Source organism: Pongo abelii, chromosome 2, assembly GCF_028885655.2.
Source record: "Pongo abelii isolate AG06213 chromosome 2, NHGRI_mPonAbe1-v2.0_pri, whole genome shotgun sequence".
NCBI classification, from domain to species: Eukaryota; Metazoa; Chordata; class Mammalia; order Primates; family Hominidae; genus Pongo; species Pongo abelii.
Genome location: NC_085928.1, coordinates 76369126 through 76393672, shown reverse-complemented (window position 1 = coordinate 76393672; position 24547 = coordinate 76369126). Strand labels below are relative to the sequence as shown.

Here is a 24547-nt window from a genome sequence, read left to right as displayed (position 1 = left end):
AAACTAGATTATTCTGGACATTGGAAGAGTTTATGTATCAGAAAATGCCATTCCTCCGGACATAAGGTAGTGAGATAACATTTTAGCTTCTTCAGGAAAACTTTCCTGAAACCTCAAAGCTGAAGGATGTCTTGGAAGCATTCGCATTTCTGGCCTCCCTCATTTCACAGGGCTGGAGATGCAAACCACACACGGATCTTGTTGGTGTCTTCTCATGAACTAGAAATCTTATTTTCAGAATATTCTTCCAGTGATTTCTGCCACTATAGTTTTATTGTTGGTTTGAGCACTTAGTATTGAGGATTGATTTTGGAAGGAACTGCTAGCTGCCAACCAATATCCTTTATTTCTTTGTACTTTAATAATAGAACACCAATTTTATTTTGGGCAACCATGTGCCCAGATAAAATACTGTAATTGCTAACACATTCACAACCAATATGGTCATGTGGCTAAATTTTGTCCACTAACCAGAACTATTATGGGGAGACTTCGGAGATGTCTCTGGGAAAATGATTCGGCTGGGAATTGTGCTGTCATCCTCTTGTTCCTTCTTTTTGCTGCCTGGAACGCAGACTTGATGACTGGAGCTTTCGTGGCTATCTTGCACCGAGTGATGATCTTGAAGATGAAAATGCTATTCTGGAATAGTGGCAGAGTAAGATAGAAGAAGCCTAAATCTTTAATTGATGACTATAGAACTGTTATACCAGTCCTGGATTGTTTATTAGGATTTTTTTTTCCTGTGAGTCAGAAATGAACTTCTCTTTTATTTGAGCTATTATTATTTTCCTCTTACATGTTATTGAACCAATTATTGATGAAAGAGAGTCAAACTCTGTAAAATATTGGAAAGGATTTATGTTTAGCCAAATATGAGTGATGAAGGCCTAAGGCACATTCTCAAGAGTTCCGGAGAACACATGCCCAAGGTGGTTGGGTTACAGACTGATTTTATACATTTTAGGGGACAGAAGTTACAGGCAGACATCAATCAATACATGTAAGGTGTACATTGGTTTTGTCCAGAAAGGTGGTAGAACCTGAAGCATGTGGCAGGGGGCTTCCAGGTTATAAGTAGATTTAAAGATTTCCTGATTGGCAGTCGGTTGACAGGGTTAAGCTCTGACTGAAGAGATGAGTTCAGCAGAAGGAAATATTTGTAGTTAAGATAAGGGGCCTTGTTGAAGCCAAGGTTCTTATTATGTAGATGAAGCTTCCAGGTAGCATGCTGCAGACAGAATAGCTGGTAAATGTCTCTCATCAGACCTTAAGAGGTACCAGACTCTTAGTTAAATCTCTCCTGGATCAGGGAAAGTCCTGGACGGGGAAGGAGATTCACTACAGAATGTAGCTTTTCCCCATAAGAAACAGCTTTTTGGGGTCATTTCAAAATATGTCAAAGAAATATATGTCGGGGTAAAATACTTTGATTTCTTTCAGAGCCTGCTGTCTGTTGTGTGATGCTATACCAGAGTCTAGTTGTAATAGTCTCTGTGGTCAGTCTTAAGATCTCTGTGTTAATGCTGGCCAGTTGTGCCTGAATTCCAAAGGGAGGAGAGTAAAAAATACTGTATGTATGTACAATATGTTTTCCATTAATAATAGTCCTTGTTCTAAATCAGGGTTTCTCAACCCAAAGTTCATGAATTTCTTGAGGTATTATGAAAAACTATACTTGTATATACATTTTTTTTTCCTACAAAGAAAGTCCATTAAGTCCTCAAGAGATCTAGATATCAGAGACAGTGCTCAAAATAGGAAGATGATATTTATCTAGAGAAGGGCTTCATCTATTGCAGAGCAGCTAAAGTAGAAGATTATTTGAAATGCCCCCTTCAACATCATAATCAATATTTAATAGCAATCTCTGAATGTCTAAAATGACAGGCCTTCAAGTTCTTATTTCAAACACCTCTTCCTCCCCAAAATATTTTTCAAATTGCCAAGTAGGAAATAATATTTCCCTTTTCTAATTTCTCGTAATACTTTAATAAATACTCTCTTAAAATACTTATCTGTGTGTTTTGAACTTCTTCAATTTCCTTGAAAGCCAATATCACATCTAGACCACTATTAAATCCCCAGCCATTTACAACTATGACTTATTCAATAAATCCTTGTTGGATGAATAAATTCCTGAAACCATTGGCTTATTTTGGTGGACACACTACACTTTTAATATAGCTCTTGTTTGGTTTCCAATCCCCGGGCCGTGGACAGGTACCTGTCTGTGGCCTGTTAGGAACCTGGCTGCACAGCAGGAGATGAGCAGCAGGCGAGCGAGCATTACCTCCTGAGCTCTGCCTCTTATCAGGTCAGTGGCAGCATTAGATTCTCATGGGAGTGCGAACCCTATTGTGAACTGCATACGAGGGATCTAGGTTGCACCCTCCTTATGAGAATCTTACTAATGCCTGATGACCTGAGGGGGAACAGTTTCATTCTGAAACCATACTCCCCTTGCCTGGTCCGTGGAAAAATTGTCTTCCATGAAACCAGTCCCTGGTGCCAAAAAGGTTGGGGACCACTGGTCGAAAACATAGAAAACTTCAGCCTCAAAAGTAATTTAATACGAAGGCTCCAAATTGGATCCAGGTTTCAGCCACTAGAACATAGCACAGAGAAGGCACAGGTGGCAGTCCACAGTACCTGGCTGAAACACAGATTGGCCTCTTGTCTTCTGTCCCTAACCATCCAGATGATAGATTTATACACAAGCTGGCTCAGAAAAGTTAGACTTAAGAAGATATAAACCATTTTCTACCTGGGAGGTATCAGTTGTCGGCATTCTATTTTCTGTGTAGTAGTTATAAAACAAAAGAAAGTTAATCAAATGTTTCCTCTGGATACAAATTCTGATTTGTCATGTCATTCCAAAATGTAGTGGCACTGTAAAATTCTACCATTAGGAAAGCCATTTATTCTTGATGACGTCCGATGTGCTTACAGTTGATATTGACTTAATTCTGCTTGATTGTTGTTTATTAGCTCATTTCATTTTTACTGAGGTTTGGACATTTTTAGATATGTCAGGAAAATATTGTTTTAGGATTTTAGGGGGCTTAAAAACAATGCCTCTCTTTCTCCACAAAGTTCAGAAGCAATGGGGAAACATATGTAACAGACTGATACAAATAAAAATATAACATTTATTACTGATGAAGTGAAAAATATGACATAGATTTGTTGACCAGTAGAGTGCTAATAATTCACCCCTGAATTAAGTGGATTTACCTACCCAGTTACTTTCACGCTTGGACAATTTCAGTCTCCTGGAGATAGGCTCTGTGATGGGTGGTTGGAAAGCAGAACAGAAGCCACCGTTTTTGAAGGTAGGGGTTTCAGAAAAAAGAATAGAAGAAGGAGCTGAGATGCCTATGTTCAGTTCCCTTTTCCAAAGTCACTAAGGAAGGTCTAGGAATGTTTTCCTACCATTGTTTTTCCAAATGGAAATATGTGATATGGGTAATAAGTGTTCCCTTGTGTTAAGGCTCTCCAGAGAAACAGACCAATATATTAAGAGGTCATTTATTATGGGAATTGGCTCTCACAATTATGGAGACTGAAGGCCTAAGAACTGGGGGCTGCTCATAGAAGTCCTGGAGTCTGAAGGCTTGAGAATCTGGAGCTCTGATATCTAAAGGCAGACAAAGATGGATGTCCCAGCTCCAGAAGAGAGCAAACTTGCCCTTCTTCAGCCTTTTTGTTCTATCTGGGCTATCAAGGACCCAGGTGATGCCTGCCCACATTGATGAGGGCAGATTATCTCTACTTTGGAAACAATGTCACAGAGACACCCAAGAATGTTTTACTAGCCATGTAGGAATTCCTTAACCCACTTAAGTTCACATATTAAATTAACTATCACACCCTTCTTCTTTCATATGTATTTCACTGTGTTCCTCTGATACTGTTTGAAATTTTAAGTGATGTCATCATTTTCTTCTCACTACAACCTTTAATGGACACTCTTCCCCTATTGAATCACGTATAAAGTCCTTGGCACCTAAGATTACTATGAACTGGCCCCAAAATATCTAAAATCGACACCTGTAGTTCGCATCCCTATAGCATTTTTACCCTCAAATGACTTAGCTCATTATCTGGTTTTTGGAAAATCCAGAATGTGGTACATTTTCACACCTACTGTTAGTAGTTCTCACCTTGACTTGTATAATGAACCATTTAATGTCCTGTGCTCATGAGTGGCGACCTAGGGAGACCTAAGCGATCTTTAGTAAGAAGAGGTTTGAGGGTTTAGGGATGGGAGTTAAGTCTCATAAGATCCAGGTGAAGTTATATAAGCATTATGGCATATGAAATTTGATATATTTTATATTAATATTGCTGATTGGTGATGTGAACTTATTTAATGTCATTTTCCTGTTCTTGTCTACCTGGTTGAATACTAAAGAGCTAAAATTTTTATTCTTTCTTATGACTTTTGAATCCCTTATAGAGCACTTAACAAAATCTATAACTATTGAATTTACTTATTGACTACTTATCTGTTATCTTTCTCCCTCCATGGGATAGAAACCTCATAATTGTCATGTTTGTCTAGCTCTTCAATATGATTGGCACCACATACACCATAAATATGAGTTGAGTGAATCCTTTGAGTTATTTACTTGCTCACTTCTACTCTCTCTCTCTACCTTTCCACCCACCCATAATCAACTATTACTAAAATTAGAAACAAATGAAATAATTTCAAATGCCTTATAGAAATATGGTAACTCAATGGTAGTAAAAAGTTGTTTATGTCATGATATAATAATATATGGCCAATTCATTGAATATTACTATTTAATTTCATTTTTATGTTATTTCGCAAATATATATGAATACTTATAGAGTTTGAATATATATGAAGAATATATATGGAGTGTGAATATATATGGGTTTTGAATATATATGAATACTTATGGAGTAAATACTGATTGCATTTATGGCAACATATTCATTCATAACTGAAACCTAACATGAGCACTGCTGTTAGGTTGTGTGGTAATTACAGTTCAGTTATTTTAGAAATTGCTGAAATGTTTTCCAGAATGTCTCTATCATTTTACATTCCTTCTAGCAATGTATGAGTGATCCAGTTTCTCCACATCTTCCCTAGCAAGCAATATTTTTGCTAATTTTTGTTTGTTTGTTTTAGCCATTCTTTTTGTTGTTGTTGTTGTTGTTGTTTGAGACAGGATCTCGCTTTGTCACCCAGGCTGGAGTGCATGCAGTGGCATGATCATGGCTCACTGCAGCCTTGGCCTCCCAGGCTCAAATGACCCTCCCACCTCAGCCTCCAGAGTAGCTGGAACTACAGGTGCATGCCACCACGCCCAGCTAATTTTTGTATTTTTTTGTAGAGACAAGGTCTTACCATGTTTCTGAGGCTGATATCGAACTCTTAGGCTCAAGAGATCCACCTGCCTTGGCCTCCCAAATGGCTGGTATTACATGTGTGAGCCACTGCAATTTTTCCTCTTATTGATGGTGCTTTTTTTTTTTTGAGATGAAGTCTTGCTCTGTTGCCCAGGTAGGAGTGCAGTGGTGTGATCTCGGCTCACTGCAACCTCCACCTCCCAGGTTCAAGTGATTCTCCTGCCTCAGCTTCCCAAGTAGCTGGGACTACAGGCGTGCACCACCACACCAGGCTAATTTTGTATTTTTAGTAGAGATAGGGTTTCAACATGTTGGCCAGGCTGGTCTCGAACTCCTGACCTCAAGTGTTTGCCCGCCTCAGCCTCCCAAAGTGCTGGGATTACAGGCGTAAGCCACTACACCTGGCTTGATGGTGCTTTTGGCGTCAAGTCTGAGAACTCATTGCCTAACCCTAGATCTTGAAGATTTTCTCTTGCATCCTCTAAAATAGAGTTTTATATTTTATATTTAAGTCCATGATCTATTTTGAATTAATGCTTGTAGTGTGAGATTTAGGTTGATATTCATTTGTCTCTGGATGTCCAGTTGCTCCAACACCATTTGCTGAAAAGCCTATCCTTCTGCTATTATATTACTTTTGTACCTTTCTCAAAAATCAGTTTGACTACTAATGGATATGGAGTTTCTTTTGGAGGATATGAAAATATTCCTGATTAAATAATAATGATGGTTGTACAACTCCATTAACATACTAAACAGAATCTATAATTATTGAATTTACTGAATTGTATATTTAAAGAGGTGAAAATTATGGGGTGTGAATTACATACCAATAAAACTGTTATTTTTTTAAAAATTGGGTAGATTTGTATTGGGTCTATTTCTGGGTTCCCTACTTGTATTCATTGATCTGTGTGTCTGTCTCTCTGCCAATATCACACTGTCATGATTAAGGTAGCTATATGTTTAAGCCTTATTACTGGGTAAAGTGATTTCTCTCATATTCTTCTTTTTTATCTAGATTGCTTTATTCTAGGGTGCGTATCTTTCTATATAAATTTTAAAGTAAGTTTTAAAATGTCTACTAAAACCTTACAGGGAGTTTGATAAGAATTTTATTAAGCCCATAGATTTGTTTGGGGAAAATTGACATCTTTTTTACATTGACCCTTCCAGTTCATGAACTTGGTATATCTCTCCATTTACTTAGTTCTTCTATTTCTTTCATTGTCATTTAGTAATTTTCAATATGCAGATCCCATGCAAGTTTTGTGAATTTTGTACTGAAGTACTTCATTTCCTTTGGAATGATTTTAAATGGTATTATGTTTTTAATTTTGCCTTTTAATATCCATTTTTAATGTATACAAATACAATAAATTCTTGTGTGTTTATCTTATGTCAACATCCTACAGTATCTTGCAATATTGCTGAACTCAACCTTTAAATTTTTAAGGTTTATAAATATTGGAGTTTAAAAGTTTTATATTAATTAGTATTTTTATCTTCCCCTGAATAATACCAGGAGTTTAAAATGCTAACTTGAATCACATTCTTTCTGAGGCGCATTAATTGCAGTCTAGTATTTTAGATTTGCCTTCTTTTCACCCTTAAAAATACTTGTTATAAGTGTACTTTTTGTTGCTTTTTGAGTCAGTAATTGTGTAGATTTCTCAAAGTGTTACCTTAGCTTCTAAGATCATCATTCTTTAATTAAAGTTTACCCAGATAAAAGTATAAAATTATATTTTGACACTTATTTTTTCTTAAGTGTTTGAAAATAGTATTATTCCATTGTGTTCTTGCCCCTCCTTTCTAATGAGAATTCTGCATACAATCTAATTGTTATTTCTTTGTAAATACTTGCTTTTTGTTTCTGGTTGCTTTTTAAGATTTTTCTCTCCATCTTGGGTATCCACTGGTACACTAATATGATTGGTTACTTTAGGCTTTGTTTTTGTTAAACCTTTTCAATGTTCAGTATGTTTCTTTTTTTCTGAAGACAATTTTTGATATAATTCATTCTTAAACAGAATCTATTTGATATTGAATTGTCCTTTGAGTTTTTTTCTTAATTTTTTCTATTGAAGTATAAATTCCACATACTGAAATACATAGTCATTAAGTGTGCGGGCTAATGAGTCTTTGCAAACGAACATTTACCTGTGCAAGCATCATACTTGTCAAGATAAGGAACATTTTCATCCCTGCAGAAAGTTCCTCATGTCCCACTTTTTCAAGTCCTCTTTTCTCCCCCACACACAATGTATAGATTGTTAAAATTGTACTCTCTGCTCTTTGATTTTTATAATGAATTTAAATATCTATTTTATATCTTTCAAGTTGTTCCATTATTTTTAGGTTTTCGCATGCCAGTTAATACTTGAAACTTCTGTTTGCTCCTGATGATGGTTGTCATTGCATGGTGTATTTTTAGCAGATTTTTTTTGTTAACTGTGGGAGACCCATATGCTCAGGAGGATAGACATGGCCCTATATAGAAAGTCCATTCATTTTTGTGAAGTTTCAAATGGATTTGTAGGAGTTTGTCTAGTTTTTGTGTTAACATTTCAATTCTGGATTACTAGACCACCACTAGAAAGTGTAAATTTGGGCTTTTTATCTGTTCAGATTGAAGTTACATTTGTTAACAGATTTTACCCTCTGTATCCATTTCCTATTGCTGTTGTAACAAATTATTAATATCACAAATTTCATGGCTTGAAACAATACAAATTTGTTCTCTGACTATTCTGCAGACCAGAAGTCTAAAGTGAGCCTATAGGGCTGAGTTCCTTCAGGAGGTTCTAGGGGAAAATTGTTTTCTTACCTTTATCAACTTCTAGAGGCCACCTGCATTCCACAGCTTGTGGCCTGTTCATATAAAAAGCAAGCAGTGTACCATCTTCAAGTGTCACTCCCCACTCTCACTTCTGTTGTCATATTACCTTCTGTACCTGTGTCTTTGATCCTCTCATATCCCTCTCATAAGGACCCCTGTGATTATATTGGGCTCACCCATGTAATCTAGGATAACATCCCATGTTAAGATCTTTCAATTAGATCAATCTTTAAAGTCCCTTTCACTGTGTAAAGTACAGGCGGAGCATTCCTAATCTGTAAATCCCAGATCCTCCCAAATCTGAAACTTTTTGATCCTCGACATAACACCTAGATTCCCCCATTTAAGCAACCACACATTGTCCACATGGGTGCATGAGATCCTGACACCTTTGCTTTCTGATGGTTCAGTGTACACAAACTTCATTTCATGCAGAAAATTATTTAAAATATTGTATGGAATTACCTTCAGACTTTGTGTATAAAGTACATATAAAACATAAATTAATTTCCTATTTATACTTGGATCCAATCTCCAAGATATCCCATTATGTATGTGCAAATATTCCAAAATCCAAAAATTTTTGAAATTTGAAACACCTCTGGCCCCAAGCATTTTGGATAACAGATACTCAATGTGTAATATATTCATACATTCTGGGGATTAGGACTTGAACATTTAGTGGGGAGCATTATTTAGCCTACAAGACCTCCTTTCTCCAAATTTTAGAGATAATCCACTTCTTTAACACTTGCATGTGTTAAGGATGGAGTTTTACTATCCATGTGTCTCATGGTGCATTCCTCTAGTATCCCAGTTTTAAACCAGGGTTTTAAAGTTTTTGCTTCATGTCTCATCTGTCTCTGCAGTATATTCAAATTCACTTGCAGCCCCCAGAGGTACTTTCTTGCACAATTCCAGGAAGTACATTTACATTAGATAGTATATGAATGGCACCTCCTACAGTTGTGTAGCCTGACACTACAGCCAGCAATCAGGGCTCATGTCTCTATGCCTTCCATCCACTAGTGGATGGAACCTTACTACTCTGGCTACTCTGGCTTAGCACTTTTGTTTTTCATGCTCAGCTGTATACATGTGTTCACAAATAATTTTGTTATTTTTCTTTCCTTTTGTTTAACCAGCATTTTTGTGGCTGTAAAGAGAGAAGGCTTAGTCCACCATGTTGTTGGAACTTTACCTTCATTTTACAGAGGAAGAAAGGGCTTTCCATATAAGTGAACTGACTTATCTGAGGACACGACTAATAAATTACCAAATCACAGCTAGAACTTTGGTGTCCTGACTCTGACACAAAAGTTCTTTTATAAATCTTAATAACAGTGCTTTTATTATGATTATTCCTGTTATCACTGATACTCATTATTAACTTGCCAAATTACACAAGAACCTGATGAAAACTATATTGTTGTATGTCCTTGTGAACTGCAACACATATACAATAAAAATTCATTTATTATTGAAACATTTTTGGAGATATATCATTAAGCTAGGTGATAGGTATACAAAACTGAATGAGACATGATATCTGCCATCAGGGTGTCATAGTCTAATAGAAGAAATAGGTGCATAAACAGATAATTACAATGCATTGTGCCTGAGCATCATTTGAACTCAAGATACAGTTAAGCTGTTGTGGAAGGTGGGATTGATTAGATGGGAAGGAGAGAGAATGGGTTCAGGATGTTTAATCTTCAAATAGTTATTACCAGATAGATGTCTGGATAGGATTGAGGGATGCATAGATGGATAGTTATATGACAAAGCAGACATAGTAAGATATCAGTTGTAGAATCTAGAAAGGAGATACACAGTTGCTCACTGTATCAGTCTTTCAACGTTTGTCTGTGTTAGAAAATTTTATAATAAATGGTTGGGGAAGTATTGTCTTCATCTTTATTATAGCTATCATTCATTGAGTGCTTAGTGTGCCAGGCATCTTTAAGAGCTTTCCATGATGTAACTCATTGAATTCCCATATCATCTGCAAGATACGTACTATCATTATCCCCATTTTACAGAAAGTTGGACATAGAGAAGTTAAGTAACTTGTTCAGGCTCACACAGTTAGTAAGTGGACAACCCATGATACCAGGCTGTCTGACTCTAGAATTTTCACTCTTAACTTTGACAGAGCTATCTCCAAAAGATTGAGAGGATTTTTTTTTTAATGAAGTGGGTAGGGATGAGGAAGCATTACAGGCAAAGGAGAGAATATGTTTACATAGATGGGAAAAATAGCATGGATTTTTCAAGGAAAAGATAATCCTGGGTGGTGAATGGAATATAAAGCATAAATCATTGAGCAAGGGAGGTTACTGGGGGGTTGGGAAGACTCTGTAAGAATTGGCCATATTTGGCTTTACCAGGTAGCTGAGAAGGATCCATTGAAGGATTTTTAACAGGAGGATTGTGTGTTTAGATCTCTATTTTGAAATGGGAGCTCTGATGTCAGTGTGGAGAATGGATTTCAACTAAAGCTTTTCATTTTTTATTTATTTCCAGGTGAAAAATGCTACAACAAAATAGAACAGTTTAGAGATCAATAAATGGTACAAGTAAAGTGTCTGGAAGGAACTCTCTGCTTCCTTAATAGAGAGTGCATTCTGCAGAAGTTGAAAGTGACCCTAATCTGAGAAGTGTAGTATTTTTAGCACTAGTAGATGTGAAGAGGGATGTCTCGTTTTCAGTTTAAGACATTATTAATAAGAAGACTGATTTCCAGGTTTATCCTGACAATTTCCCTCTTCCTTTCAAGAAGTGAAGTTCATATTTTTCTACCATCTTCATGTTTTCTGGATCATATGGCCTTTGTGAATAGCTTGATTAGTTGATATTGGCTTCTGTTTCTGAGAAAACTTCAGAAGCCTAGTATTTCCTCAGTGGCATCTGTTGCCACCACTTCTCATTTTGTGTGAGAGGGTTGAGTGAGTGGGTGGGACCTTTTAAGAAAATAAATTAAGAGATGAGTTAATTATACAGATTATCAATATCCGAGTATTTTCTAACCATTCTTATAAAAAATGACTCAATCAGCGTTCCTCAATGTATGCTAAAACTACTGAGTGAAATGCTATTGGAGAAAACTATATGCAATCTCAAAGTTGCTTCCAAATATTATTGACAAGTTACAAAAGTAAAATGTTACCTTTACATTTAAATAACAGAGAAATATTGTGATCAAACAATACCATCAACAACAGGACAAACTGACCATACCTTCCTCCTCTATGTAGTATTCTTCAAAACATTTGAATTAATCACAAAAAAGCAACCAGAAAAATTCAAATTGAATTACATTCTGTAAAATAATGGGGATAGGCTCTTTAAAAATGTCAATGTAATAAGACACAATAAAAGGTTGGGGGACTGTTCTCTATAAAAGGAAGGTATGACCACAAAAAGCACTGTGTGATCCTTGATTAGATCTTGGGTCACAGAAACAGGAAACAAACAAAAAGAAGAACCCACCCAGCTGTAAAGTATGTTATTGGGTCGATCTGGAAAATTTGAGTATAGACCATGTGGTAAATAGTAGTTTTGTGGCATTGCTGAATTTCTTGAATTGGTTCATTGTATTGTGGTTATGGAGATGAATGTTGTGGTCTTTCTGGAGAAGCTTTATTTGGTGTATTCTTAGGAGAATTATTTACTGACAAAGTGTCATGATGTCTGCTATTTTCACTCAATTGACTTTCTAAAAATGAGTATGACAGAGAGAGAAGGAAGGAGGGAAGATTAGAGGCAGAGAATAAAAACAGAAAGCAGACATCAGAATGTTTATATTGGTTCCAGGTCAAAGGCGTATGTGTATTCGTTGTGCCATCTTTTCAACTTTTCTGTAAGTTTGAAATTTTTAAAAAAATATTGAGGGGAAATGGGAATTCAGATGATCAAGTTCAAATGGAATGTTCTATAGTCTTATCCAAACTTAATTACATTTTATGTGTTATTTTAGACCAATCCTGCCCAACAGTTTCAAAGTTTATACATTTGCTTTATTTTATACCAGCCTGTTGTAAATTTGCAAACTGTTTTAAAATTGCAAAGACATAGATAAATATATCCCTTAGCATAAGGGTGGCCATGTACTTTAAAACTACATGTGATTATGTGACTGTGTCACCAAGATTACATTAATTTCATATTCTCAGAATTAAAGGTTGATTTCCCTATATTTGACATTTGCTTGCAATGTTACTACATCATATAGATAAAAGAAGGTAGAAGGGTGTGAATTTAGGCAGAGGTTTCCCTGAAAAGAGCTTTTAAAATTTCTACTTAAAGAGAAACTTGAATTCTGCTTTACACTCTGATTTACGTGTGTTCTAAAATTAAGCCTTTCCTCTGTATCTGGGAATCAGTTGGGGAAAAAACATTAACCCATTTTCTGAAAGCATGTAGGAAGAAAAGCAGGCATCTTATTCCTCTTTTCACTCCATAAAATATATGTTAGGACAGGTTTTGCCCATTTTAAACAGACACTCGCTTTTTTTTTTTTTTCTAATGTAACACTATGGTAATCTTAACAAATATAGAACATTTTAGATTTAGCTTTGTTTCTGCCAGTTTTCCTCATTTGGACACCTTCCTTCTCATTTTGTTCCATCTGCACCGGATCTAAGGAGAGACACTTTCCCTTTAAGAAACAAAGGTTAGCTGTGTCTCCTCTCATGTAAAAGCCTAAAGAAGGCTTTTCATAGTTGATGGAAGTGATGCCAAAGAATAAAATGAAAAGCCTCTGCCATCTACCTAGTGCCTACATGCCCTGGAGCCGACAAAAGAGCTCAGTACCAGAGCTGAAGAGTCCGTGGAGCACCCCATTAGTGAAAAAGCCGATTATAAATAATAATGACCTTAGTGGATGATGAGAACTGCACTAAAGTTTTTCTGAGCCGGACAGAATGATGTAGGGGATACAATATAAATGCATAGAAGTCCATAAGGGAAGAAGATGCTGAGAGATTCAATTTCTTCCTCTAATAATTTAAATTGATGGTGAGTTAGTAGGTGCTCAATAAATATTTGTGGAATGAGTAAGCAAAAGCAGTCTAACAACGGATTTCCTAATGAAAGTTCATGAATTGAAGCATGTTTGCATTGCATCCCAACTCTGTATTAAAACTGTATCTATTTCAGGAGTAAGATCAGAATTCTGATAGAGGAACATGCAAATTGTTGCCCATCTATTTAGAGACAATCATAGAGATAGAAAGAAAAAAGATATTTGGAAGTACATGGAGCTCACTTTGCCTATGAGTTGTGTGCATTTCGAGGTGGGAGACAGGACAGGGAGGGCAAGAGAGGCTGGAATGAGATTTTTTTTTTTTTTGTAGTGATACTTGGTTTTCTGAGGCATAATCTAGTGAAGAGAGAGGGCCTTGATGTTTTTATTTAGTGATCATGCCTCCAGTCATTTGTTCTGAGGCTCATGTTTGGTTTTGCATTGATAGACTTGGAATTATAGGACATTCTTGGCTTTTGAACTAGCTCATTGTGCTGAATGTGGTAATTTTTGTGAAACCATACTGAAACGTCTAAAATAACTTCCAAGGCAAAACAGTTTAGTACAGCTACTGCAGCTATATGTAGAGCAACACCATTTATACTTAGTCGGGTTTTGATCTCAGCACTCAGTTCTTCAGTATTCCAACTACAAGAACCCCATCATGCTTCCCTTGGGTCAGGGTATCTTAAACATGGCACTGTTAACATATCGAGACAGATAATTCTTTGCTGTAGGGGGCTGTCCTGTGCTTCGTAGGATGATAACAGCCAGTAGCACCCCTACCCCAAGTCGTAACGACCAAAAATCTGGGTTTTTTTTAAACTGTCGTTGTTGGAAGGAAAATTAGAATCTTCTGAGGAAAAGGATTTTTGTTCTCTTCTTGGATGGTAAGAAAATTTGCTTGTGTTGGCTGGGTGTGGTGGCTCATGACTGTAATCCCAGCACTCTGGGAGGCCGAAGTGGGCAGATCACAGGGTCAGTAGTTCGAGACCAACCTGGCCAACATAGTGAAACCCCGTCTCTACTAAAAATACAAAAAATTAGCCAGGCATAGGGGCCGGCGCCTGTAATCCCAGCTACTCGGGAGGCTGAGGCAGGAGAATCACTTAAACCCAGGAGGCAGAGGTTGCAGTGAGCCGAGATTGCACCACTGCACTCCAGTCTGGGCAACAGTGAGAGACTTTGTCTAAAAAAAAAACAAAAAACAAAAAAAAAAAGAAAGAGAAAAGAAAATTGGCTTATTTTTTTTAGCCATTAAAATAAGGATAAGTCAGTTCTCCCCCAAAAAGTAAATGAGAAGTCACACTCACAAAACAATTTGTTCTCTCTCTCTTTCCTTCTTCCTCTCCACACACACACACCCTCAAATTTTTTGCTAATAGTGACTACAAATTTCTGAGCAGTTAGTGGTAGATGAATATCAAGGCATATTGCACCCTTTTATCTAGCTCATAGGTCAATTTGATGTCACATTGACATAATTATTTAAATGGGCTATTTTCTCCACAGACTGTTTTAATTTCATGACCCTGGTCTCTGGGTCATTGTTATTAGAATCTGATTATCTGCTGGAAAATTAATATGGCCACATACTTTCTTATGTGCATCCATACTTTTGGCTTACTTCTTGAATATTTTATTACTGGCTCCATTGCTTTTGGTTGGAAAAGAAGGTTCAATCATTGCTGCATAGATTATCATTCCAGTAGATGCCCTGGGCAGCAATTTCTGAACCATCCCTTTTGAAATTTTGTTCCCAGCTGGAGAAATGTCACAGTTGTCTCAGCTTTTGACTCTGACTTTTAGTGAGAGATGCAAGGAATAGGAAAACACTTTCAAGAAGAAGCAATGAGCAGTTGTATGCACATCTGGTGACTTATCGCTGAAGATTCTAAAGCATTTAAAAATATTGATTAAGCCTCAAACTGTTGGGAAATTGTTCCCATAACTTTCATTCTGCCCCTAGATTTGCTGAGGTTCAGAGCTGTATTTAACTTGGTGAATCTTGTTTAATGGCCAGAAAGAGACCTCAGGAGCCCCATCCCCCAGGTTCTTATTAGCCTTGACAAGAGTGTTGTTAAAATTGCAGACTCTTCACAGTTCCAAAGAGATGCCATTTCTGGCTGTTTCAATACCAAGCCTAAAACAATCTCTGTATATATTTTGGCTTCTAAAATATATTCTGAGGTAAAATAGCAGGTTCTATTGTCTTCGAGAAGACCATTTCTTTTGTTTGTGGTAACTAGTCATGTTGGTCTCTTTTTTCCTTCTCTTTGTTATATTTATGTGGACTTTAATGTTGGCTATGCCCTTTAATGAAAAAAAAATCAGGCATTTCCCAGATTTAGGTTTTTATTATAAACACTTCATATTTTAAATGATATATCTCTGGGGAGAAATGTATGAAGAATTGATGGAAGTTGGAAATTTTTTAGTTAGTAATTAACACCTACCATTAAAAACAAGTGCAAATCACATGATGGCAAAGTGAATCTATTACATATCATAGTCAAAGATTAATCAAAGTAATTAACAGGCAAACAGGGATTGAATAGAACTTAAAACCAATTAAACTATTTATTTCGGCTGTACCACTGAATAAACACTTTAGTATTTTAATTTGCTCGTCTTTTCATTTGCTTCAGCAATATGTTTGCTAATATGACTGAGATGCACAATTGCTATTTAATTAACCTATTTTTGTCAGAACCTCACATAAGCTGCATGAAGTAGATCTGCTAAAGTCTAAATAATAATGAGCCTGATAAAAATAACCAACATGAAATTTGCGCCAGTCATTTTACAAGTTATGCCAAATGTAATAATATCTGAAGAAAAAAATAAACTGGTTACCTTACAGAAATTGGATTGAAAGTACTTAAAAAACATGTTGAGCCAACACAAAATTACTCAGAAGTTTAGTAAAAGTTCAAAAATGTATAATTGCCTTGTTTCTTTGTACCCCACTTTGCATATCATTACCATTAATTATTGGTAATAAATCTATTTGAGGGCATGTATCTGTTTTGGGGATACTTGAGTTGATAATGGGTGCAGAAGGGTTTGGTAGTGGACATCTTTTACCCAATCATGTATCCTTTGGGAGAGAATACTTTTCTAGCTGCTGAGTTAAGGCATCACGAAAGTGTTGATCCATTTTGCTTTTATTCCCTAAGACAATCAAAACCCTAACACAGTTTGGGTGGTCTTGGCCTCAGTGATACACGTTTTTTCACAAAAGATAACATAACTGACCATGTGAAGAAAGCCTCACCTTTCTCTACCTTTGGATAGTAGGGATGAGAGAAAGTAAGATGGAGAAATCCACATTAAATATAAAGACTCTTTCCCCACAAAATCCTCTTTCCCCACAAAATTCCAGAGCTCTTCTGATTGGCACCATGAAGACAAAACATTCTGATTGGATTTGTGGTTCTTCACCCAGGTGTTTTACTATCAGGTAGACACAGTTTGTGTACAACTAGATAAGACCATTTCCTGCCCAAGCTGTCTTTTTTTCCCACACATTTAAAATTTACTCACACTTACTGAGCATGATGTTTCAAGTTTTCTGAAACAGCTGATTAGTAGCCAGTTGATCACTAGCCCCCAAAGGTAACAAAGACCCTCCATCCCCAAATTTTTGCCAGTCAAAAAAGCATGACTTTATTTCATTCCCATTACCCCAGTGCTATTATGAGGTGTAAGCACCTTTCTAATGAACGTCTATTTTCTAGATCTTAGGACAAGGATAGAATGTCACATTGTAAGGGTTCTCAGAGGTCTGCAGCAAAGCCCTTATTGTACAGAAAAGAAAACTAAGACTCACAAAGGTGTAGACCACCTGTTTGTTTGTTTGGGTTTTTTGTTTGTTTCTTTGTTTTTGCAGCAAGATGAGGATTAGAACTCAGATTTCTGACTCCCTCAATGTTCTCCCTTCTTTATCATACAAGCTCCTTAACTAGTAGGGCTGCTTTGCATGTGGTAGACTTTAAGTGATCACACGGGTGCCTTAATCACAGCCTTTTTATGAGTGACACAGGAGCTGAGTCTCCCTTTTTCTAAAATGGAATGTTTTATATCCATAACCCAGACTTGCTTAACTAAGGTCAAATTTACATAAACAAATGTCTTCCGGGGCCAGCAGGTAGCATATCTGGGCAAAAGCGTGTGTGGCAAGGTTTTGATAAAGTGCAGAACACATGTTCTGTTTAAAAATGTTCACATTCAGATTTTCAAATCTCTCTCTTGCCAAACCAAGCATGTCCACAGGCTACTAGTTTATAACCCCTGACTGCATCACGATGCAGACAGAGTAAGGAAGAGTGTTCTTACAGTTATGCAAATGGAATCCATATCACCAGTTCCTTTTAGAATACTAGATGTCCCAAGTGTGCCATGCCAAACCCTTTTGCTTTGAATGCCCTGGACTTCTAGTATTCAATGAAGAGGCACCACTTGGGGAACATAAAACACCCCCATAAACACCAGCTTTAGTTCAGCCAGTCTCCCCAAAGACTGACTCTGAAAAGAATATACACGTGCATGTCGCATAAAATCCGTAGAAGAGATGATGCTGCTACCCATAACCTTCTTCGGAGCTGCTGAGAATCCCTAACAGACAAACCGAATCATAGGGCAAACCCACCCTGTGTACCAAATAACCAGTGTAATTATATTCTGTAGTTGAGGAATTACATAAATTGCCCATTGGGAAAGAAGCCTTAATCTCCACCCCTCCCCTAAAATCTATAAACAGCTGTGTGAGCCTCTGTGTATTTTTGAAAGGTTGAACACATTTGATCGGAGAACAAACTTGATTTCCTAATCAGGTTCGATGTGGGGAGAGCCAGTTAGAGATGTGTGTGATTCTCCCAGTGTGCGTCTTTGATTCATGTGCTAATTATGTCGATCCTTTGGGGAACACAGCCAGGAAGCTGGGTCCTCCTTGATTAATGCTGGCGGAGAGCCATGCAGCGCGCAGCGGAGAGCAGTTCAGCATCTCTAGTCCCAGCTGAGAATATGGTCCCATTATCTCCCAGCTGCCTAAGCAATCCATAAGGGCCTGTTCTGCGTGGATGATCAGTGTAGTGGAAGCAGGGACTTGCTGAGAGCTGAAATCTCTGTTTGATTTGCTGTAACATGTAAAGCGAAACTGGGACATTTTACTTTACAGCCTGTAAGTACCAGGTTTTTCCCCCCTCTTTCTCCCTACAGCTCCATGTGAATGTGACTTTGCAAGCTGCATTTGATTTTCTGTTCCATTGCTCTTTGTTGAATCAAGCTGGTGAGATAGAGTGTGATCTGTTTAGAGCTTGCTGTTTCTGTTAAATCTCTATATAATTGATTCATACAAGGAAATAGGAGCCTTTCAGAATGCTTTTATGGAAGTTAGAAATTATTGACTTTGTTTTTAATTTGGGAGCATGGTTGCATTATCTTTGGTGCCAGGATGATTAGAGCATATATTTATCTTCTTCTGTACCTCTGGCCATTGCAAGAAAAATGTAAGTAAAACTACTATATATATATAAAGAGATAATCTTATATGCATGCCTATATAAAAGAAGTGCCTGTATTTCCAGAATTTAAATTTAACATAGTTTATTTTGCTGTTCTCTGCTGCCACTAAGAAAGGCAGAAACAGAAAAGTTTCCCTTGTTTTTCAGCTGCATGCTGTTTAGAAACTTTGCCATGGAGGTAGGCAGGATAACTATTCGGAATATTTGCAAATATAAACTGTATATCTCCTTTTTTATGAGACAGTACATAAAATAAGAGTCTGTGTTTAGCCCCTTATTGGTTTTGAATGCACCACTTTTTAAGAAGTAATGTGAATTAAAAAAAAACCAAAAAAATCACTTTAAATTTGATTCATTTATCTTTTTATGTATCCCCTGATGCCATCTATCAAATTAATATTTATTATTCATGCAAGATTCATTGTAAAAATGCTATTAGAATTTAATATTGTTAATAATGTTTGCATGATGTCTTTCGCATGATCAATGCCTTAGTGAAATTAAAGATTGTTATCCCTGCGGAAAGGGACTTGGGGATTTTTCTGTTTCCCTAACCTAAACATAAATCACACTTTTCTTTTTTTATTGAAAGTAGAATAATTGAGCCGTTGTAAAAACTGAATTTGAATGAAAGTGGCTTGAACAACATGAACCAATGGCCAGGGCTAATGTGAACCAAAGTGAACTTAAAATCATGAGTACCTGAAAAGGGGAATTGAAGTTTCCACACTGAGCTTGAGACCATGGAGCCTGACGATCCCATAATTTCCAGAGTGGGAAATACAATTTCCCTGAGTAGGCAGTATGTGTCTCAAGGCAGAGAAAAACCACAGACTGTGAAGTATGGAAGCATCTTACTGGTGAGGACAGAGTATGTTCTCATTAGATTTGGTTGAGAGGGACTGTGCAAGAGAGAGAAGACTCAAAATAGATGGTTGTCTACATGAGCACAGGCATTTTCAGAGCTTGAGATTTGGAGGGAAAATGATCACAAAACAGTACAGAATGCTTAACATCTGGTAAGATGAAGCAAAAGACGGACTCTGGTACCTCTGAGTAGCAAACAGTCCCAGGGCTGTCCTTGCCAAGTAATCATTTCTCTGGAAAAAAGTAAGTGTGCGAAAAGGTCTGCTAATGAAATCTGAAATAACGGCAAGTGGTTTTGATGGCTATATCGTCCCTAAACAAAAGGCTGGCCTCATGCCTTCTTACAAAACTGAACTGACTTTTCTGAGTGATGATTCCTGGTGAACCCTTAGCTATATTTTTAAATAACTGTTAGTGTTTTTCTGACCACTGCAAGTATATGATCTTGCGCAAGATGTGATCTTGTTTTAAGAGGGTGACAAGAACAGAAATAGGATTAGTTAAGGTCCAGTGATTTTTTTTTTTAAACAAATGCTTAATTTGTATCTACTTGGTTGAGTAAATACTGTGTTGAGTTTCGATTTCTTCTTCTTCTTTTTTTTTCAGGGTCCTGAACCCCTTTATTTGTATTTAGCAGAAACAATTACCTTCTGTAGAGGAGTATCTTCCCAATGTAGTTAAATTTGATTTTTATTTTCCATTCAAATATTTAGAAATTTCAACTCATACCTTACAATGTTAAACATTTTTGTAGCCAGTCACCACAAAGCTCAGAGAGGTATTTGCAAGATTTGTAGTTTGCTTCTATTACTTTCGGAATGTTTAGATAATTTTATAAAATTGGGACACTGTCTCCCTAGTTGTTTGCTTAATCTGCAGGAAAGTGGATTGAATGCTCCAGGAGTTAGTTTAGGGTATGTGGTCTCTTGACAGATCGGGAAGCCAGATATACCTTGTAAGAGGTACTTCTAAAGCCATAACAATTTGGTCTTCAAAATAAATTTAAACTGCTGTGAAAGAGAATAAGGGAAAAGTCTTGAATTGTATATGTAAAGATAGTGTATCTCTGTACGTGTTTGCGTGCATACAAATCTACCCAACAACATTGTGGACAATTTCTGTGCTACCCAAGTACACTAACGCTTTAGTTCCTAGAAAGCCCTGGGGTTGAGGAAAGTGGAAAGAATTTTGTAAATTGGGATACATCAGCAGAGAGTTAAATCCCCTTGTATTCTTTGTTTTGGATCCTTGGCAGATTGTTTTGTTTGACCCCAGAGCTGCTGGGTTAAGCACAAAGAGGACTTTATAACATCCTCAGCAGCATTTGGAAGCAGGACCTCTGCACACAAATCATACCCTAACCCTCCTTAACAGCTTAGGGCAGCCACTGTGAAGCAAGGAATGCAGTTCTGTGAACTGTCTCCATGATGACAAGTTAAAGAGTGAATATGAGCTGGGTGTGGTGGCACAGGCCTGTAGTCCCAGCTACCAGGGAGGCTGAGGTTGGAGGATAGGTTGAGCCTAGGAGTTTGAGGCCAGCCTGGATAACATAGTGAAACTCTGTCTTTAAAAAAAAAAAAATGAATATGACTGAATGAAAAATAATTAATTTAATAACTGTAATACTTTTAGTTGATTTTAAATGTTATCAAGCCTTAACTATGCATTGTCAAAGTATACACTCCATTAGTTATCTCTAGTAACAGTGAAAGATTGAGTTAACCTCCTTTAAGATGCTGTGCAACTCTAACAAGCTGCTTTACCTCTCTGTGCCTCAATAGCCCCCAGTAAAATGAAGTATGATTTCTGTGATCCTTCCTAGGTTAAGAAAGTTACGAACTCATGACACCTTATTCTAACTGGTCATTCATGCCTGGAACATCCTTCAAATTGCCTATGGACAGGGTGACATGTGACTTAGCTGTCATTTTAAACAATATTTCACTAGGATGTTTTCATTTTTTCTTCTTTCATTTCTCTTTCTTTCTTCCTCCCTTTTTCTTCCTTCCCTTCCCTCCATCTTCTGCTACCCCCTCCCTCTTTCTCTTTCTACCCTTCTCCTTCTCCCTGTCTGTCCTGTTCCCTGTTCTCCTCTCCCTCTGCCTCCCTCTCTCCCTTTTTCATCAGTGAATTGTTCTCCATTCAAATGTGACTTTAGAAACAAGGTTGGGATTGTCTGCTCATTGGCATAACCTGTTTGCTACTTTCTCTTATGATAGTTCATTGAAGTATCAATGACTTACTGATATACTGCTCTGTTATATATTAGAATTACTCAGCTTTAGGCATGTATGTGCAGCAGGGACCCTGAAAGTTATGCTGCATATGTAAGTGTGTATAGATTGCCCAGGTTAATTTTTAAAATAAGAGTGTTATTAATTTTATACTCTAAATTGAAGATGATTAAGGTGAAGAATTCATCTTAATGTATTAAGTTAACAATATTTACTTTAAAAATAAAACAAGTTCACAGACAGTAGCCCATTTCAAGGTAGCAGGATATGAAAGAGCTTGCTTTTTAAAAAGAGAAAATATGTTCACCGAATGATTTGATTTTTCTGTAAGAAATTGTCTTGTCAAACAGTATGGAAAAATAAAAGGCATACATCATTTTATTAATAAATAGATACCCATCCACATAATCAAGTAAGCAACTTTGTGAAACATGAGATAAGAAAAATATTTGATGGAAAGTTTTTTTAATGATACATTTCTTGTAATCTTAGGATTGTTTATCACTAGATAAGTCCTCTTAGTTGAAAACAACAGATGATGAAGTTACTAAACCCATCACTAATGAGTGCTTCTTGATATACTCGAACCAACTTGTGAATACACTTCATTTGAGAATCTTTACTGCAGATACTGGAAAAAGCTAAATTAATTTCATAATTTATACTTGTAGGACACGGCTTGTAGTGCTTTTTGTTTCTTCCACTGTTAAATGGAATAGATGGAATGGCACAAAAATTTACAGACTAGTATTTTACTGTACAGTTGACAATATATATACACACTTATAAATACTTTTTAACATCAAGTGTACTCCAAGATGGATGATAAGTGGCCATTTGATGACAGTAATAGCTTGGATGGGCTCATCCTATTTCAGGTCAGGGTAGTGTTATGACAGCTTTTAAATGTTAGTTGAAATACTCATTTTTCTCTCCATTTTTATTATTGGGAGGTCTCTATATGTGTCTTACTATTCTGGAGTTTGAATATTAATGTTATTCCTTATTGAACTTGTAGACTATATTGATGCATATATGTGTGTATATATATATATATATGTATATTTGATGCAGAGTATAAAATTAATTTTCCAAATCTCATAAAACTGAGTAGATATCCTGGCTTTTTAGGCAGCAGGCCTGTTGTAGGTAGAATCCGTAATGTGAAATAATTTGTTTTATCGTCGTGCATCCATCTATGACCAAAATGATTTTGTACTTAGGAAATATTTCAATGCAAACTATATAATACTGACAGATAATATTTGATAATTTGTGGCACTCAAATCCTTGATTATAAAGTTACCAAGCAGCTTCAGGGACATTGCTTTTGGTTTTAATCTAGTACCTCTGTTGACTTGAGATGTTCAATTCAATATTACTTAGTTAATAGCTCCAATGGCTTATCAGACTGTTTTATTGTATAGTTAAAAAGGTAAAGTAAATTGGACATAGACATGACTCCAGGGCTTGTACATGGCTTCATGTCTTCACCTCTATTCCAAAGTAAGAAGGGAAATCCTTCTGCATTTTCACATGAAATTTCTCTATGTTTTAAGGGAGGAATGGGGTGATTTAAAATTGAGAGGAACACGTCAGAAGAAGCTGCAAAGGAATAAAGTGTTTCTTATGGTTAGATATAAAATGCAGGGCTATACATTCTGAAGATATGACAGAATTTAGAGAAGCTGACTATGCCAGGCATTTGGCAAAGGGGACTAAAGGAGACAGATTTAATGCTTGCCGGAAGGAAACCCTATATCAGTGGATAGAAATTTGAGTGCCCTGCAAGCAAGTAATAACAAAAAAAAAAAAAAGAAAAAAAAGAAAAAAATGTAAATAAGGAAGTAGAAGAATGACTGTATTGTGGTTGGAAGAGATGTGGTTTCATTCTGCAAAGGAAAATTGTGAGTGAGTGAAATATATCAAGTGTAAGGACATTGGGACTAATTCAAAAATATTTGGCATAGGTATTGCTAAGTTACTGTGAAATAATTAAGAAATTTGGATCAGTGAAGAGATACAGAGAAAAAGGAGCGCTGTTGGAGTTTACTGTACTGGTTGACACACTTTAAAAATGTAATTATCTTAAATGAAGTGGGTATTGTGGCACCGTAGTCAGTCTGTCTTATTTCAGTGAGTGTTTCTGGTGTAGTTAATGGGGATATTCCATCTAGTTCAGTAGATATTGATAAATATGTATTTATGGAAACTATATAGCAGTTTTTACAGGCTGCCAGTAAATTACCTTGATGCTTCTACCAATGTCTGTGTTTCTGATCCACCACTCCTCCCTCCAATGATCTGTATTACCCCAAATAGTCCTAGGAGATGGTGTGAGAAGACTGAGTTTGAGGAGGTTGATTTTATTAAATCACTTCAACCTTTCAGAGAGTAAAGAAGTTCTTACTGTAGGGCGTAATGCCATGCAATACTGAATGACTTCTTGAAATCATTTCACTTCACTTTTCCTTTACCAAGCACTTTGTCCAGAGTAATATGTTTAGGTCTTCCAAGCATTTAGATAAATAACCTTGTCTGCTGGACATGGACTCAATGAGTCATACCACTAATTAAACACAGTCATTTGCAAGAACTTTGCCTCCTCGCTGGTTAGAATTCATTGTATATGTGTGTGCCTTTCAGATGGGTAAAGCTGCTCACA

General features: G+C 36.7%; 1 protein-coding gene across 4 annotated transcripts in view; it reads left to right on the top strand.

Annotated features, from left to right (window-relative positions):
- Positions 1 to 24547, top strand: part of CNTN4 (contactin 4) — a 992918-nt gene that overhangs the window by 403713 nt on the left and 564658 nt on the right. Inside the window, exon 1 of one of the 4 annotated variants that reach the window (XM_054551879.2) lies at positions 18075 to 18438. The exons of the other annotated variants lie outside the window; for them this stretch is intronic. The gene's annotated coding sequence lies outside the window, so the exon portion shown is untranslated. Of the gene's footprint in view, positions 1 to 18074; positions 18439 to 24547 lie in introns of those variants that run through there. 4 annotated transcript variants of the gene reach the window in all.